The sequence below is a fragment of the Ambystoma mexicanum genome, chromosome 12 (assembly GCF_040938575.1).
Source record: "Ambystoma mexicanum isolate Mex_15411 chromosome 12, UKY_AmexF1_1, whole genome shotgun sequence".
NCBI lineage: Eukaryota > Metazoa > Chordata > Amphibia > Caudata > Ambystomatidae > Ambystoma > Ambystoma mexicanum.
In genome coordinates this window covers 292866182-292883893 of record NC_090936.1, presented here as the reverse complement: position 1 = coordinate 292883893, position 17712 = coordinate 292866182, and the positions used below count along the sequence as shown (strand labels likewise).

General features: G+C 45.5%; 1 protein-coding gene across 7 annotated transcripts in view; it reads left to right on the top strand.

The window, feature by feature from the left end:
• C2CD5 (C2 calcium dependent domain containing 5) overlaps positions 1-17712 on the top strand; it is a 2654621-nt gene that overhangs the window by 2304159 nt on the left and 332750 nt on the right. The window lies entirely within an intron of this gene.

The window sequence follows — 17712 nt, the reverse complement described above, 5'->3', positions numbered from 1 at the left end:
GAGGAAGTCAAAGAAAAGGCATTATAAGTCACCTGCTTCAGGTTCTACTGATTCCTCTCCAGAAAGAAGTATAACCTGTCCAACTAAATCCTCTACTCCTGCTGAGTGGGAACATTTCAGACAGGCAATGTTAAGTTTTCGAGAAAGAGGCCCCAGCCTCCTCGAAGACAAAGGTGATAAGCCATGCTCCTGTCAAGCCACATAAGGCAGACAAGGAAAGACAAAAGGCAAAATCCTGCGCGCCCTCAAGCCCAGGACGCAACCCAGAGACCCCTCGAGATCCTTTGAGATCTCGACACAACGAGAAATCATTGAAGACTCTTTCGAGCCGAGGGTCAAGCCCTTCGAGGGCTCAGTCGAAGTCAACATCGACTGAAAAGTCGTTGAGGACGTAGATGACTTTAGCGTCAACCCAGTCGATGCCATTGGCAAAAGAGTTGTGGACACCGCTAGAGTCGAAGTCATCTACGCCTTTACCTTCTCTACCTAAATCTTACAAACCATTACCGAAAAAGGACTTGTCTTTATCTTCAATTTATGAGGATTATTAGCCCTCAGACAATGGCACTCCACCATTTGGATTGCAACTGTACACACCTTCGTCCCAGAAAGTTTTATTTCTGAAGAAACCAGACTGAAAGATTTATATGAAAATCTGCAAACAGATAGTGGGGTGGACGCCTCTCCTGAAATGGAATTTGGCAAGCCAGACCAAGCTGACAATGCTGATGCCTCCTATAGGCACCTGATGACTAGATTCATTGATTTCATGAGATGGGGCAGGCCTGCTACACCGTTTGAGCAAGACAAGCTAATTAATGTTCTGGGCAAAGGTCAACAAAAGGATCCCATACTTCCTTTTCATGTAGCTCTCTACAAAAAGGGTCATGGTAATTTGTGAGGGGAATAAGGAATTAGTCAAGTCCAGCGGCGAACAAAAAACTCACCAAAAAATACAGGCAATCTAGTAGCGACCCTAGCTATCTGTCAAAACAATCAACGCCTGAAAACCTAGTTGTTGAGGCTGCGACTTCTACCTCAAAACAAACTGCTTACCCTACCATCCCACCGGATAGGGGATGATGAGCATTTTGACGCTTGGGCGAGAAAGGCATTTTCTGCTGCAAGCATGGCGCTCAAGTCTGCAAATCCCACTTGCGCTTTATCAAAATTCACATTCACCCTGTAGGACTGTGTAGCTATGGCAGCTGACCATATTCCTGAAGGGGAAGACCGAGACGTCTTCCTGAGCATTGTAAGACGAGGCTATGAGCGAGTCTCTACAATCAGGACTTCACCCTGCTGACAGTATCAGCAGAGCCATGGTGGCAAGCAGAGTAATACGCAGGTGAGCGTGGTTGAGAAAGTCAGGATTTGTGCCTGACTTGCAGGCCAGACTCCTCAACATGCCCTTTGACCGCACCCAGCAGTTTGGCAGCAAGAGTTATGAAAGCCTAGAGAAGCTTCAGACCTCAAAGGCGGCAGCCAAATCCCTTGCAGCTGCAATCCGACAGCCACAACTTTCTCATCCCAGTGGATCTGCCCAAGCAACAGCTACTTTACCATCAGTCGCTGGTACAGCCGCCTCACAACCTCTCTGAAGCCTTAGCCCACAAAACTCCGGTGGGAGGCAGACTTTCACAGCATCTGCAAGAATATTTTTGGCAACCATGGCCGGAGATAACAGTAGTTATGGCCGCCTCACTCACAGAGTCCAAACTGCACATCAACCTTTTGGAGCTGAGGGCGATCAGATTAGCGCTGAAAGCCTTTCTGCCCTCAGTACGGGGGAAAGAATGTCCTGATAATGACAGGCACCACAGTGGCCATGTACTACCTCAACAAAAGAGGAGGCGTAGGTTCACTACCACTGTGCAGAGAGGCAGTGCAGCTCTGGTTCTGGGCAATTCAAGAAGGAATCTCCCTATCAGCAGTTCATTCGCGCACCCTCTGAGCAGGCAGAGCACAGTCTCCCACAAGTGGGAACTAGCTCAGAAATTTCTTCACAAGATCTTCACCCTTTGGGGAACCCCTCAAATGGATCTGTTCGTGACCAGTGTAAACCGAAAGTGCAAACTATTCTACTCCAGGGATTTTCCCCCAAGAGGTGCTCTATGAGACACGTTTGTTGTGGATTGGGAGTTGCCACTCCTGTACGCGTTTCCTCATGTGATCAGGATGTTCAGAAAATTTGGGCAAGCAATGATTCTTATTGCCCCGGATTGGGCCAGGAGGACGTGGTACCCGACCTTCTGGACATGTCCATCTGTCCTCCAATGCGTCTTCCGCAAAGAGAGGACCTTCTCTCGTGAGTGGATGGTCATCTTCTCCAACCAGAGGTCAAGACACTCCACCATCACGCTTGGTTTCTGAGAGGTTGAGATACAAGGATTGGGACCTCCCGGACGACGTAATGGAGATTTTGCTTTCGGCCAGAAGGCCAGCAACCCAATCCTCATACCTCTGCTGTTGAAACAAATTCTGCAGCTGGTGTAGGGAAAAGGATGTGAACCCTTTTCAATGCAATACACCTATGGTGTTGTCTTTTCTGTTACATTTGGCAAATCTGGGGCTCCAGATTGGGACCATTAAATGATACTTGGCACCGCTTTACATCTTCAAGCGCACCTCGGAGGAGGTATCTTATTTTAAGATGCCATTGATTATACAATTCCTTAAGGGGCTCACTAACGTGTTCCCTCCTACACCTTTTTTCAAGTCCCAATTTGGGATCTTAATCTGGTATTGCAATTCCTGATGTGTGCTCCTTTTGCGCCACTCCACTCATGTCCGTTTAGACTAATTACGTTTCAAACCATTCTGTTAGCTGGATTAACATCAGCCCACAAGGTGAGTGAGTTGCAGGCCCTATCTAGTAAGCCTCCATTTACCACTTTTTACAAGGATATGGTTGTTTTAGGGTCAAACCTTCTTTCTTGCCAAAAATTGTGCCCGATTTTCATTTAGCCCAGAAAATTGTGCTTCCAACTTTCTATCCGCCACCTCATCCTGACAACGAAGAGGAGAGGCTACATAAGCTTCATCCCAGAAGGGCTTTGAGCTTTTACATTTGTCAGATGAAGAAATTACGTCAACATGACCAACTTTTAATTGGCTAAACTGGTCACAACTGGGACTTCCGGTTACTAAACCGACTTTATCCAGATGCATAATTTGTGCCATTTTGGGGTGCTACAGGTTAGCCGGGAAATATCCCCCAGAAAGACTAAGAGCCCATTCCACAAGGGACATGGCAACATCTTCTGCTCTTTCAAGAGGAGTGCCTATAAAAGACATTTGTGCGGCATTCACACTTTTTCAAAGCATTACTGTCTGGACTCATCCTCTAGCCAGGAAGGAGGATTTGGGAAAGCAGTCTTATACTAAATACATGACATATCTTGAGACTGACAATTCTTACTCCCTCCTCCAAACCCTAATACTGCTTTGGGAGTATATCAAAAGATGACAAATATGTGGGAGGACACAATCAGTTCGTAGAACAAATTACTTACCCCTGGTAACTTTCTTTCGACTGGAAGTTCCTCCCATGTTTTCTTCATCGCCCCTCTCAGCCTACCCCGCTGTAGAATTTCCAGGCATTAGACTTTACAGTCTTTCAGAGTCTAGTATGGTCCATGATTAACGGATGCTGGTAATTCGTCATGAGGAAGGCGTAAAAACAGAACTGAAGCCAACTGGTGCTGCACATGCTACATATACCAACAATGACGTTGACTCTGGGAAGGAAGCCCTCGAGGGACACCGGATCGACTGAATTGACGCACAGCGCTCTCTGCTGAAAATTCTTTACGAAGCAGCTGAAGTTGGAAGATTATATCATAAGATGAGGACTACGTGGGAGGAACATCCAGTCGAAAGAACGTTACCAGGGGGAAATACCTTGTACTTTTCTTGCAAATCGTGCACTCCATTATTGTTTCATTGGATTGATTTTTTTACGATTGGTTTTTGGGCCTACCGTGCACTCTTCTCTTGGAAGAATTGGCGAATTGTCCAGATTTGTCACATTACTCATGGCTGAGGGCACCAGGTGTTGCCTCTGATGTCCAGGAAAAGCTTCTGGACATGCCGTTTGACGGCAAGACCTATTCGGTACTAAGGTCTATGAACTGCTCCAAAAATTCCAGGCCTCAAAGGCGACTGCGAAATCGAGGGGGGCTGGCTGTGCAGTAACAGCAACCTGGGGGCAGAAGAAGTTTTATATTGCCCCCACTCCTCCTACGCCCACAGGTGAAGGGGTCAAGCCCCCTTAGTAAAGCAGTTGCAGCGCCACCCCAACAGGGTTCAGGATAGAGATGCCTCCAGAGGAGGTGTCACAACCTGCACTGTGCTTTCTGCTGCCCCAGTAGCAAAGCCTCTGAGTGTTCTACCACTTGTCCACTGTGGGAGGCAGATTATCCCCAGGTATTACCACTTCCAACACTGGACCTTACAGATCATTCACCAGGGATACTGTCTCACTTTCGCTCTTCAGACCACCAACCGGTCGGCCAGCTCTTGCCTTCCTATCCTGTTCTGTTGGAGGAGGTCTGTCAGCTTCTGGTAAAGGGGGCCACAGACCCGGTATCCTTCTAGGAATGAGGCAATGGCTGGTACCCTATTTTCTGGTGCCAACAAAGGCCACTGTCTCATCCTAGTTATGCAGCACTGGAACTTATACTTGTGCAACAACACGTTCTAAATGATCACTCTTGCCCAGATACTTCAGGCCCTGGACCCTCAAGATTGGCTAGTCTCCCTGGATATCCAGGGTGCATACTTCCATGGCCCATACACAAGAAGCACAGGAAGTACCTAAGATTCAAAGTATCTAATTGCAACTAACAATTCAAGGTCCTACCATCCAGCCTTTCTTCGGCACCCAGGGTCTCCACTAAGCCGCTGGGCTTGATTGCGGCTCAGCTCAAAAGGGAGGGCATCCAAGTGGTTCCCTATGTTGATAACTGGCTAGTCTGAGTTCACTCCCCAGTCTAGGCGTCAGCAAACTTGTACTGGATGTGCAGGCAGTTGCACAAGTGGGATTCTCACTGGACTTCAGAAAGTCTCAAGTTTCACCGTCCCAGTCCCTTTGATTCATTGGGGTGATCTTGGACGCTCTCCTTCCTGCCCGATGACAGGGTAGCAAACATCTCCAGTAAGTTTCATGTCTACCAATCACAGGAAAAGGTTCCTGTCACAGCTTTTCCATGCTTGCTGGGTCTTATAGCTTCCTGCTTCCTTGTAGAGCTGGAGCTTTAGTTGCGCAGGTGGTCACTTCAGTGGCTTCTCAGTTGCCAATGGTCTGGACTTGTGGTCCCAGGCAGACAACCGACAAACAAAAAAAGCGACATAGGGGATTTTTAACGGCAACAGGGTTCGTCCCCAAGAGGATGCTATGGACATTCAATGACTAAAGAACCCCATTGCCTCTGTGATCTCTCTTATTAACCTGAACACCACGCTTACAGTTCATTCAACAAATAAAGAACTGAAAAACATCTCAATATCCATATTCTAATACATTATATTTTATTCAGAAACATATACAATTAAGATAAAAACATAATATAAAATCTCATCAGCAATATACAAATCTCAATCAAAGTGGCAAGTGCAGTGCAAATCGCTACATACGAAATTGCATAACATTAACACAAACAGATCTAACTCCTATTGACTGATTGCAGCCAGTAAAGTGCATTACTCCTAAATTACGTTGGCTAGCAGATACAGTACCACTTCTGTTAATGGTTACTATACCCTCCCATGTAAAGACATGTGGGCGAATCCTTTCACACAAAGGTTTTAAATTGACTTAATATCCCAGTGAACAACACCGTTAACCAATACAGTATTACTTCAGACCCTACTGAGATGGGTGTTGTTTTTTCGGCAACCCTTGCACTCATTGCCTCTAGTCACAGATGCATTCCTGAAGGGCTGGGGTGCTCACCTCCAAGACGTTACGGTGAGCGACTTGTGCTCCCCACTAAAAAGCTGGGAGCACATCAGTTTGCTGGAGCTAAGAGCAATCAGGCTGGCCTTGGTCGCTTTCCTCCCCTATGTGAGAGCCAAGACTATATTGGTCTTTAGTGACAACGTGGTAGCCATGCACTACTTCAATAAGCTGGATGTTGTGAGCTCTTTACCTCTGTGCAAAGAAGAAATGCAGTTGTGGTTCTGGGATTTGGAGAACTGCGTGTCCCTGACAGTGGCTCAGATAGCCTCAAGGATAACGCAAGGAGAACGTGTAAGCGGATGCCCGGAGCACGTAGTCTTCGACCTCCCATGAGTGGGAGCTCTGCCGTGAAGTTCTGGAGATTTTCTACCGTTTGGGTACTCCTCAGGTGGATCTCTTCACTTACAATGTAAACAGGAAGTGCAGGTGATTCTGCTTCAGGGAATGTTCTCATCAGGCAGCCTTGAGGTATGTTTAACAGTCTAGTGGGATTTCGGCCTGCTCGGTGTTTCCGCCGACCCCTGTTATACAACTGGTTCTCTGGTGGCTATACCTGTGAGACCTGTAGCGTCTACCGCAAAGCACAGACCTCCTTTCCTACTTGGAGGGTAGGTCCTGCAGCCGAGCCTCCGCAGCAGGATCCTTCATGCCTGGCTGCTTAAAGGTTGAGGTATAAAGAATGGGATTTGTCAGACTTGATTTTCTCTGCTAGAGGGCCTGTCGCTAAATTCCTTTGCTCCACATCCTATGTTTTGGATTTTCTTCTGTTTTAGGCCCAAAGAAATCTGCAGACTGTGAAACAGTATCTTGCTGTCATTACTGTCTTCAACAGAAGCCCAGAGCAGGCCCCTTTTTTCAAAGTCCCCACATTCAAACAATTCCTGAGGGTTTTTTGTAATCAGTTTCCCCATGCCAGTTTGTTGTTCTGGTGTGGACTTGAATTTACTGTTAACATTTCTAATTGGTGCTCCGTTTGAGTCCCTTCATTCCAGTTATTTAAGATTGCTCACCTTTAAGGTGATTTTCTTGGTTACCATCACTTCAGCAAGCCCGGTGAATGAACTCCGGGTGTTATCTGTTAAACCTCCCTATTTGGTTTTCTCCAAGAAAAAGGTGATGTTCAGAGCTAGGCTGTCTTTTCTCCCAATGGTGGTCTCTTTATTTCCGTCTCTCTTAAAAGAACCATCTTCCCTTCTTCTTTCCTCCTTATCCTTCAAAGGCACAGGAGAGTTTTCATCGGCTGGACCTGTTGTGGGCCCTCAGCTATTACATCTCTGCAACCCAGGAAATATGACTTTCTTTTCGTTGTTTATGCTGGTGCCCGTGTGGGCAGGGCCATGACTAAACCAAGCCTGTCAAGGTGGATCATCCTCTGTATCTTGGAATACCATGATCTGGCTGGTAAGCATGTGCCTGAGGGTCTCAGAGGTCATTCTGCCAGAGGAGTGGCTGCCACCTCTGCTCAGCAACAGTGTCCCAGGTATGGGCATTTGCCAGGCAGTAAAGTGGGCTTCTTTATGCGCGTTCGCTAGGGGGTGCCCTTGCTATCCTCCCTCCTCCAGGTCATTGCACTGCTTTGTGAGTCTATCAAAGATGATGAATCATTTAGAAAAACAAATTGCTTAAGGTAATTTTCTTTCTGATGAATGTTCCTCCCACAGAATTCTCCTTAACCTTCCCCCCTACCGGCCCCTCTTGGCCATTCGCTAGTACACATTGGTTCTGTGGTCCCTCAGCAGCAGTGTGCTAAGGAAAACGGATGGAACTAAGGTCACTGGGCGTGAATCCTCTACATATACTGGCCCCACTATCATATAGGATAGGATAGCACAGGGGCAATTTGCTGGTCTTGGAAGCAAGACTACGCAGAGCAACAGAGGTTGGAATCCCTGATCCGCACTTACACACCGGTATTAGGAGCGTTATTAAAAAACAAATTTGAAAAAAAGAAATATCTGGCACGGGGCACATAATAGTGTCATGCAGAGCCACACTGCACCTAATGAAGAGCAGCTGTGCTGGGAGATAGATATCAAAGGCGAGGAATATGTGGGATGAACATCCATCACAAATAACATTACAGAGAGGTAAGTCATTTGGTGTTTTGGCTGTCCTCCTGCCCTCTCATGCCAAAACCCACAAATAAGAGCATGCACTTTTGTGGGGTCCTGCTCAGGTGTCCCGGACAAGGTCTTGTTTGACTTAACTAGTTGAAAGTGGTATTGTGACTGTCTGTGCCCACCCACACTTCTCTCCATGGAATATATGTTCTTGGGCAGATGTGGGGTAAGTGGTTGTCCATGATTGGACAACCCTTACATGTTTGAATGGTGCAGATTATTGCCATTAATGGACTGGAGGAAACCCGAGCCTGGATTTTAGATAAGAGGAGTGTGTCTGGAGCCACTTCGAAGATTGCCTAATGGAGCCATGAATTGGAAGATGTGAAGACTGCTGCTGAAACAAACCAACATTGCCCAAGCTATCTTTCAATGACCCTCTGCTGCCTCTCCTGCATCCAGGGATGACCCTTGACAGTGACTTGCTTCCCTGGAAAGGTACCATCAACTAGTCATGTGTCCTACACAAGTATCCTGCTGTAAGTTGATTTCGGACATGTCCCGGGACCCTCCTGTGGACTGGCCGTACGCCGACCAGGCCTCTCGCTCCTGCAATGGACACCATCCAGTTGATGCTTGGGAGTCTGTCAACCCTTAGCTGGTAACCAAAGAATATTTGTTAACCCTTGGCTGGTAACCAACAAACAAAATTGACTGCATCTGCTGCTCTCCATCCTGTAGAGGGGCCTGCCTGGAGCATGTTTGCTGCTGATGCATTGAGCAGAGCCTGCTAACCCATATCCTGGGTGTCTTTGCTGCGGTGCTTCCTCTGCTATGCCTTGTTGTGGGGGGAGTAGTGGCTGCTGTTCTAGGTCCTATGGTCTGTCCTGCTGTAAGTCTGCGGGAGCCATTGCAGTACCAGAGATAAGAACACTGCTTATCCAAGCCCAAACCTGACACCTATTTATCTATTTATCTTTCCATTAATAAAGCTCACTAAACCCATAGGCATCAAGGCGCTGGTTACATATTGCAAAGCAAGAAGTACATTACATATTGACTGTGCTTACTTAGATTGTATGGCATTGGACTTTTTAAAGTTGATTGGAAGTCAATGGAGATCACATGACTGGCCAGTTTGAGGAGAATAGTAAAGTTATTAGCTGTTTCATGAAGGTCCAGTATGTTTGTTCTGATCTCAAGTGCAAGGGCGGATTGTTCCAGCTCTGAGCGGCGAAAACATGGAAGCTAGTTCCTCCCGATCTTTCTCTTCTGAATCTAGGAATAGTCAGTTGGTGCGAGTACGTGGATCAGATCGGTCTGGCAGATTGAGTTGTGGTGAATTTGCGAGAGACATTTGTGCGTGATGGCTAGGGATTTAAAGAGGATACGCTCCCTGATCGGAAGCTGCACTTCTTCTAGTCGCTGAGATGTGTTCACACTTAGGGATAATAATAAATAATAATAATAATAATTTAGCATTTATATAGCACTATGAACCCTCAGGTATCTGAGCGCTGCTTATTATTACCCATGGTATGTGGTTCTCAAGGGGCATGTATAGGGCAGATCTGAGGGCATTGTTCTGAATAATTTACAGCTTACTGATGTTAGGGGCCGAGAAACCAGCAAATAATGCATTACAGTAGTCTAGCCTTGAGCCTATCTGCACTCTGGTGATAGTGAGGCAGCGTTCTGAGGTCAGGAAGAGTCTGCATGCATTAATTATCTTTGAGGTGGGCTGCAGAAGAAGTGATTGCATTGACCTGCCTTGTGAGCGACAGCGTGGCATCCAGGTAGATTCCCAAGATTTTGACATTGCTGGCAACCGATACAGTGATGCCGTCAAGGGTGAAAGATTTGGAATGGTGGCTGAGGTTTGTGAGTACGGATTGCAAGCCAATTACTAGGAATTCCATCTTTTCAACATTGAGGCAAAGACTGTGGGGGCCATATAGGCTTGGATGTTGTGGTAGACTGAGTTTAGATTTTGAGAGTCTGTGTCATAGTTTCCTGTGAGGGGGAGCAAGATCTGCGTATCGTCTGCGTAGTTCGTTTACATAGCTCCTTTGTCATCAAGTAAGTCAAATAGAGGCTTATTAAAAATGTTGTAGAGTGTTGGCAAGACGCATGACCCTTGTAGGACGCTACAACTGACCGCGGCTTGGGGCGCAGCTGCGCTAGGTGAGAAGACTCTCATAGTTCTTTCCGATAGAAATGAGGCGATCCTTGAGAAGGCATTGGGCGAGAAGTGTGCTACTAAGAGAAAGTGTTGGCATAGGATTTGGTGGTCCACCAAGTTAAAGATTGCCAATAACTTCAGCAGCAAGAGCAGGGCTGACTTGTCAGCATCTTTTATTTCGTCCAATTGATTCTTCAGGTCCAAGAGAGCAAAATCTGTACCATGGCCAGGACGGAAGCCCGATTGGCGTAGGTCCAGCAGATTGTTGTTTCCAGGAAGGTGTATATCTGCAAGAAGACCGCATGGTCTGGGATTTTCAGCAGGAAGGGGACAGTTTGTCTTGGAAGCAAGCCAATGCAGCACAACACAGGTTTGAATCCCGTTCCTGCGCTTAGAAACCACTCGTTGTGGGGGCATGGCCAGCAGCCATGGAGCGAGGAGGCTTCTCAGTGAGGTCCTGCGGGTTTCTGACATAATACGTTAAAGAAATACTGCACTACCTCTGAAAAGTGATAAGCGCGGTTCATACATTCAGCGATTTCTCCGGTATCTGTCTCAACACAGCCAAATCTGAGATATTTCTGCCGACAGCAGTAACCGTGAAGCCCGCGCAGCTGCATGGACTTCAGTGGGCACCTACTAAAGTTAAATACTTAGGGTTGGAAATAGCACACACAGCACAACAGGCACGCACCCTCAATTAAGGTGCATTAATAGAAGCACTCTGCGCAAAATTAGTGTGGGCAGGGAGAGCCAATCTCACAAAAATACAGGGAGCTGCTCAACGTTCGTGTGAAAGGGACAAGTGTAGGCGAGTTGGAAGCGCCTAACCATGCCATTTGAGAAAGGGGGGCTGGCGGCTCCTGACTTTGAATTGTACTTCTCATCAGCCCAGGCCTACTACGCCATGTACTGGGTGGATGGAGCCCCTGCTTCAGCACATACAATGTTTGAGACACAGGTAGAGAGCCCAGCACGTCTCCTACATGATCTAGAGGAAGGGAAGGTCGGCAGTTACAACCACATAGACCCTCCCCTGGTTACGTGCAGAGTGTGGATAAGATTAATTCACCAACCCAGCAACACTGTGATGTACGACCCAAACATCCCTATATGGGATGCACCCTACTTATCTCCAACGCGAGACACAGCTCTGGCAACACACTGGCAGGGCAAGGGGGTGCACCAGTTCAGAGTCTTATTTCAAGAAGATACCTTTGTGAGCTGGGAAGACATCAGGGTGGTTGTAGGTGACACCCCACTATAAAAACTGCAGTACTTGAGACTGCGTTCGGCAGTGGCAGTGGTGTGGGAAGGTTCCCCGAAGGAACCCCCTCCATATCCATCCCTGGGATATATACTTAAACATGACGGTATAAAGAAGTCGGCTTCAACACTATATAAAATCACATTATCCACCAGGGAAGCTACAACGCCGGATGTAAAAAAGGAATGGGAAGAGGACCTGGGGGAGTCCCTTACAGATGTGAACTGGGCACAAATATGCAAGCTATCGAAACAAATATCATGTAATTCAAGATATCGCCTAATACACTACAAAATAATAAACAGATTGCACCTTACTCCGGCCTGTCTCAAAAGCATATACTACACGACGACGGGGAAATGCCCTAGGTGTGACAGCAAGGAGGCAGAAATACTGCACATGTTATTGTCATGTCAAAAGCTGGGCGAATATTGGTTTGATTTGCGTACGGCTCTGGGAGAAATGATGGGTCAAACCATGGTGTGGAATCCTAGGATATGTATGCTAGGCTTTGTGAACAAAATGAACCCAATAAAACGTAGACTGTTGAACATTGCCCGCCTCCTGGCTAAGCCGGCATTACTGTTGCATTGGAAGTGCAAAGACCCACCTGGGAAAGATGAATGGGGTAAAGCCATGACATGGGCCAATGATAATGAAGAGGGATACACTAGCCTGCCTCCAATGACAATGACCAAGTAGATTGAAATACATCTGGGGCAGCTTTAGGCAATACCTTCTTGTGAAGGGTACAAATGAGAATGACCAAGTAGAAGCAGTATAAATATATATGGTTAACATAAGTTTCTACACACCATTTACTGCACCATAGGTCATAGATTAAAGTACACACATCTGTTGAAGTGGTTCAACAAGAGTTTAATAGTGGCCCTTTGTGATTACACGTGTTTCGACACTACTGTGTCTTTTTCAAATCAGGGCATATCTGTAGATATACTCATCAGACAGAAAATATCCAAAGTACAAGAAATAAAAATAAAATATAATAAAGAATAACATATAAACAAAATACCATTAGAATATAACCACAGTCAATAGATGCAATTGAGTATATTATCACATATGAAATTATAAATAAGTCACAGCGAGTTGGTGAAAACATAAATTGAGCGCCCAATTGTAGTAGACCGAAGAACCACAGAGATTGGGGTGGGGAATCAGGGAGGGTCATTAGGGTTGAAAAACACATAAAGAGAGAAAAGAAAAATGAAAGAAAAGTTGTTTGAGAGGGTTGTTGTTGTTCCACAATATTTTATTCACAAACATCACTTGTTATGACATCTTGTAATTGCTTTACAATATTTTAGTTTCTACCAAAGTTCTTGTAAGTTACAATTAATGCTATCTGTAAGTGCCAATGGGAAAATGTAAGCCTGCCTGCCATGTTCCGGTTAAACGTTCCGGTTTAAACTGATGATTTAGCTATAGGGCATGAGTGAATCTTGAGTAGTTTAAATAAACATATGTTTTACCACAATAATGAGGGATTTTACCGTTATCTGTATCCAATTAGGTTCATATTGCTTTGTTGCTAATCCATGGGTTAAATCCCGCCTGTGGTTTAATAGACAGTATATGTTGTTTAGTGATAGAACATGATCGCTGTGCACAGTTTATATTTAAATGTGCTTGGTGTTATAATATATTAGCTAACATAGCTTCTATTTAAATACAGAGTCTATGCATCAGATGTATGAAATATAATTACATAACAACAGAATTGTGATTGCTGTGAATTTGTGTCTTTCCTTACTAGGAGCGTCAATGAGTTCGGAATTATCCTTAATTTAGATGACACAAATCACTTGTAATGTTAGCGTTCTTGCTGTCGTGTTGCCGTACACGTCTTAGGACGCGATCTCATTCTACGTTTATAAAGTAACAAATGACTCAGCATATCGGCATGATGCACACTTTCCTTGCAGTATTGATAGAGGTCATATTATCTAAACTCCCTGCCTTGGCAGGGGCTTATCTGAAAGAGATGTCTTATTGCGCATCTCGTGTCGGTTGCTAGGACAGGCAGCACTGTTTGTTTCTGTTTAAAAGTGTCTCCCAGGAGATGGACTTGTCCTACCTTGGTTTCCGCTAACTGGAAACTTGGCCGCCATATTTTGGGAACCCGCTTGGTATTCGCTAATTAAAACAGAATAATGTTGTTAACATTTGGAAGTTGTAAGTTAAGTTTGGTGTTCCCTATACATAGCTATATAGATGTAAAATGATAATTAAACAATTATAAAGAGAGTGCTGTGATTTTCTCTTTGTATTCTGTGGCGCTGCAGCGCTGAGCCTGAGAAGGTATCACTTAAAAATGTAATATTGCTGACGTTCACTGGTTCGAATTCCTTAAGCAGAATAGTGTACTCATTACATACATTATAGCCGTATCTCATTGGTATGATCATATATAACATTCAGCTTTGCATATATTAGGAGAAATACATTGGAGAGAAAAAAACCATCACATACCTTCTGGTCGTATCACATAGATGTAGTCACATATACCATTCAGTTTTACATAGATTAGAAAAATACATTCGAGAGAAAAAACTCATTAAAGAAAAACTGGCACTTCTATTTTAAAAAAAAAAAGATGCCATCTCATTGTCTCACTTCAGGCCATAGTCCACTGATCTGAAATGGCAGATAAGCTTTGCCTCGTCTTGTCGGAGTTTGAGTTCTTGGTTGCCCCCTCTTCGATTTAGGGTGACTCTCTTTATCCCAATAAATCTCAAATCTTTTTTGACATGCATTTGATGTTTTTGTTGCCAATGTTCGGCCAAATGTAAGCTTTTATCCTGGCTGCCTATTCCTGATAAGTGTTCTCGAATTCTTGTTCATAATTCATGAATTGTACTGCCAATATAAATGAGCTGGCACATGCATATGATGGCATATATCATCTATTTCGAGCGACAATTAATTGGTTCCTTAATTTTGGTATGTATTCCAAATGAATCCTTTTTTTTTAAAATAACATATTTTATTATTTTCATAAAATACGAACAAAACAGAACAAATTAGAACTTAGATAACATGGTCAAACACACAGGCTTTCACACATTCTCAATGATTGGCTCTCTTGCATATAATGTAAACATGTTAATCGTATTAAGACTATAGGCTCCTATCAGATGCGTGGATCAGGTGGATTTCAGTAATTCATCAGGTCTCCCGCACATTCTTGGTGTCTTCAATTGTCCTCCCATCTTTGCCATATCTTACTCGCTTTCCCTGGGCACCCCCTGGTGGTGTACACTCTTGTTTCCATTGGCACGCACATGTCTACATCTGCTACCCATTGCTCGTATTGTGGGGGCGTGGGCGAGCCCCATAGTTGGGCCAGGCTCCTTTTTGCGAGGCCTGTGGATGTTGCGAGCATGAGTTTTTCAAATCGGGATATTTCTATGTCTGCATCTATTCCCAGTATTAGTACTTTGGTGTCCATTGGTATCACTTGGCCAAGCACTGTTGACAGTCTATCACAGCATTTCTGCCAAATATTCTGGATTTGTGGGCATTCCCATAGGATATGGAAGAATGTTCCTCTTGTTCGGTGGCATCTTAAACAGTTGGGATTTGTCGCTCTCCCCCACTGATGTAAAGCCTCTCTTGGGTAATATATCCTGTGCAAGATTTTTAGTTGGATCAGTCTAATTCTGGCCGATATTGCTGACTCTCTGGGGTACATTAGGGCTGTGGTCCAGTCCTCTGCTTGTATTGGGCCCACGTCTCTTTCCCACTTCTCTTTGAGATCTGTGAGTTCTGTTGTGGCAAATGAGGTAATTACATTATACATTGTAGAGGTTATTTTGCTGTCGATACGCTCCATCACGATGTTCCTCTCAATCGGAGTGCACTCTGGAACGTTAGGAAAGTCTATCTCATTTGTGATGAGTGCATGTCTCATTTGCCTGTAGTGAAAGTGTTCTGCGGCGGATATGTTGTATTTGTCACTTAGGGCTTGGAATGTCACAATTTCCCCATCCTGTATCATGTCTTCTAGTTTTTCTATCCCGGCTGCTTCCCAGTTTGGCCATTTAGGGAGTTAATTGAGTTCAGGTAGGTGCCTATTTCGCCACAGGGGTTGTTTCAGTGTGACTTTCCCTTTCCATCCTAAGTGTCTGTGTGCGTCTATCCAGATCCGTGTTCCTTGGCCTGTTGTCGTGTTTGGGGTTGGTCGTGTTATTCTTTGGTAAAGACTCTCAAGTGGGGTGGTGCCTTGCCCCGCCTGACTGTCAGCTCCAATGTGCGGTAATGTTGGGTTGTTGTGTAGGATGTCGTTTACTACTGACATCTGGGCTGCTCAGTAGTATGTTTGTAAATGCGGGAGTCCAATGCCTCCCTCCCATACGGGAGGGTTTTCAGTGCAATTCGAAGGTGCCCTCCTCCCCACAATAGTTTCCTGAGTGTCTCATCTATTTTGCCAAATTCAGTTTTTGGTATGTATAATGGTGCGTTCTGCAGGACGTATAGGAACCGAGGTAGCGCCAGCATCTTGAACAGGGCTGCTCTCCCCAGTAGGGTGAGAGGAAGGGTCATCCAGTGCTTGCTTCATATCGTTTGCAACTCTATCTCTAATTGGATACAGCTTTTTGGTTATGTATTGTGTGAGATCGGGGGTGATCTGTATTCCGAGATATCGGAATTGCTCTTTTTCTACTTTGTACAGGCAATTATCTAGACCTGTTGCGTCGAGGTCCTTTATCGGGAATATCAAGGATTTATTATAATTAACCCTCAGCCCGCTAAAGTCTCCATATCTATTTAGTATATTCGTACCGACAAGGCATGAAGCTGCTGGGTCACTTAGGTAGATCAATAGATCATCAGCATACAGGTACACCCTATCCTCCGAGTTCTGGGCCCAATGGAACACCTTCCATGACTGTGAATCTCTCAACATTATCACTAGAGGTTCAATTGCTAGTGCGAACAGCATCGCAGAGAGGGGGCATCCCTGTCTAGTACCCTTTCCCAATTTGAAGCTGCGCGAGGACCACCCATTCACCCTGACCTCTGCTATCGGGGCATTGTGTAGGAGTTTGACCCAGCCCGTGAAGCAGTCTCCGAACCCCATTCTACCCATTATGCTCCACAAGGCCTCCCAGTGGACCGAGTCGAAGGCTTTCTAAAAATCTATGGAGTGTCAGTGGGTCTTGTAAGGATGATGCTCTTTCAATGGCAGTGTGGAGTCTATGGATGTTCATTCACGTGGATCTGTGTGGCATAAAGCCACATTGGTCTGGGTGGATAAGAGAGCTTATTACTGTCTGTAGTCTGTTGGCCAATATTTTCGCCAGTATTTTGGCTTCTGTATTAATAAGTGAGATCGGCCTGTAGGAGCTACATGTATCTGGTGGTTTGCCTTCTTTGTGTATCACCACTATATTGGCCTTTCTCAGATCTGGCGGGAGGATTCCTTTCTCTTTTGAATGCTGGAACATTTTAAGCATGTGAGGCGCTATTTCTCCGGTGCTGGTTTTCTTCCATGTTTCTACCGGGAATCCGTTGGGCCCCGGAGTTTTCCCATTTTGGAGCTGGGAGATGGCTGCTGTTAGTTCCTCCTCCGTTATTTCTGCTTCTAGGTTTATTCTCTGTGTAGCATTCGGTGTTGGGATGTTTAGTGTGTCCAGTACACTGGGATCCGTTGGGGACGTCGGAGGAGCGTATAGCGCCTCATAGTATGTTGCGAAGGCCTCCGCGATGCCTGGGTCAGTTGAGGTCCATTCTGTGTTTGTGGTACTTATGCGGCGCACTTGGAGGTGACTCTCCTCTCCAGCCATGCTAGCATCTTGCTGGCCTTGTCTCCTGTCTCCTGTCTCCTATATCCTTGCGCGCATGGTTCTGTGCGCCTGCTTCGCGCAGGTCATTGCGATGTTGTGCAGTTTCTTTTGTGCCACCAGCATGGACGTGTTGCCTTCAGGTGCTTCGGTGTTTATGTACTTTGCCTCGGTGAGTTTCATCTCTGCTTCTGCATCTTCAACCTCTTGCCTGTGTGCTTTTTTATGTGCAGCTGTCCAACTCAGTACCTCACCTCACAAAGTTGCCTTGTATGCTTCCCAAATTATCCCTTCATCGTTGGTGTCGCCAGGGAGAAAGAAGTAGTCCAGTCTACACAGTGACGCATGTGTGCCTGAGTGGAATGTGTATTGCCTCTCCGCTGGGTGGAGATCTCTCCATGCGTCCTTTAGGCCCAGTGCTGTTGTAAAAGTGG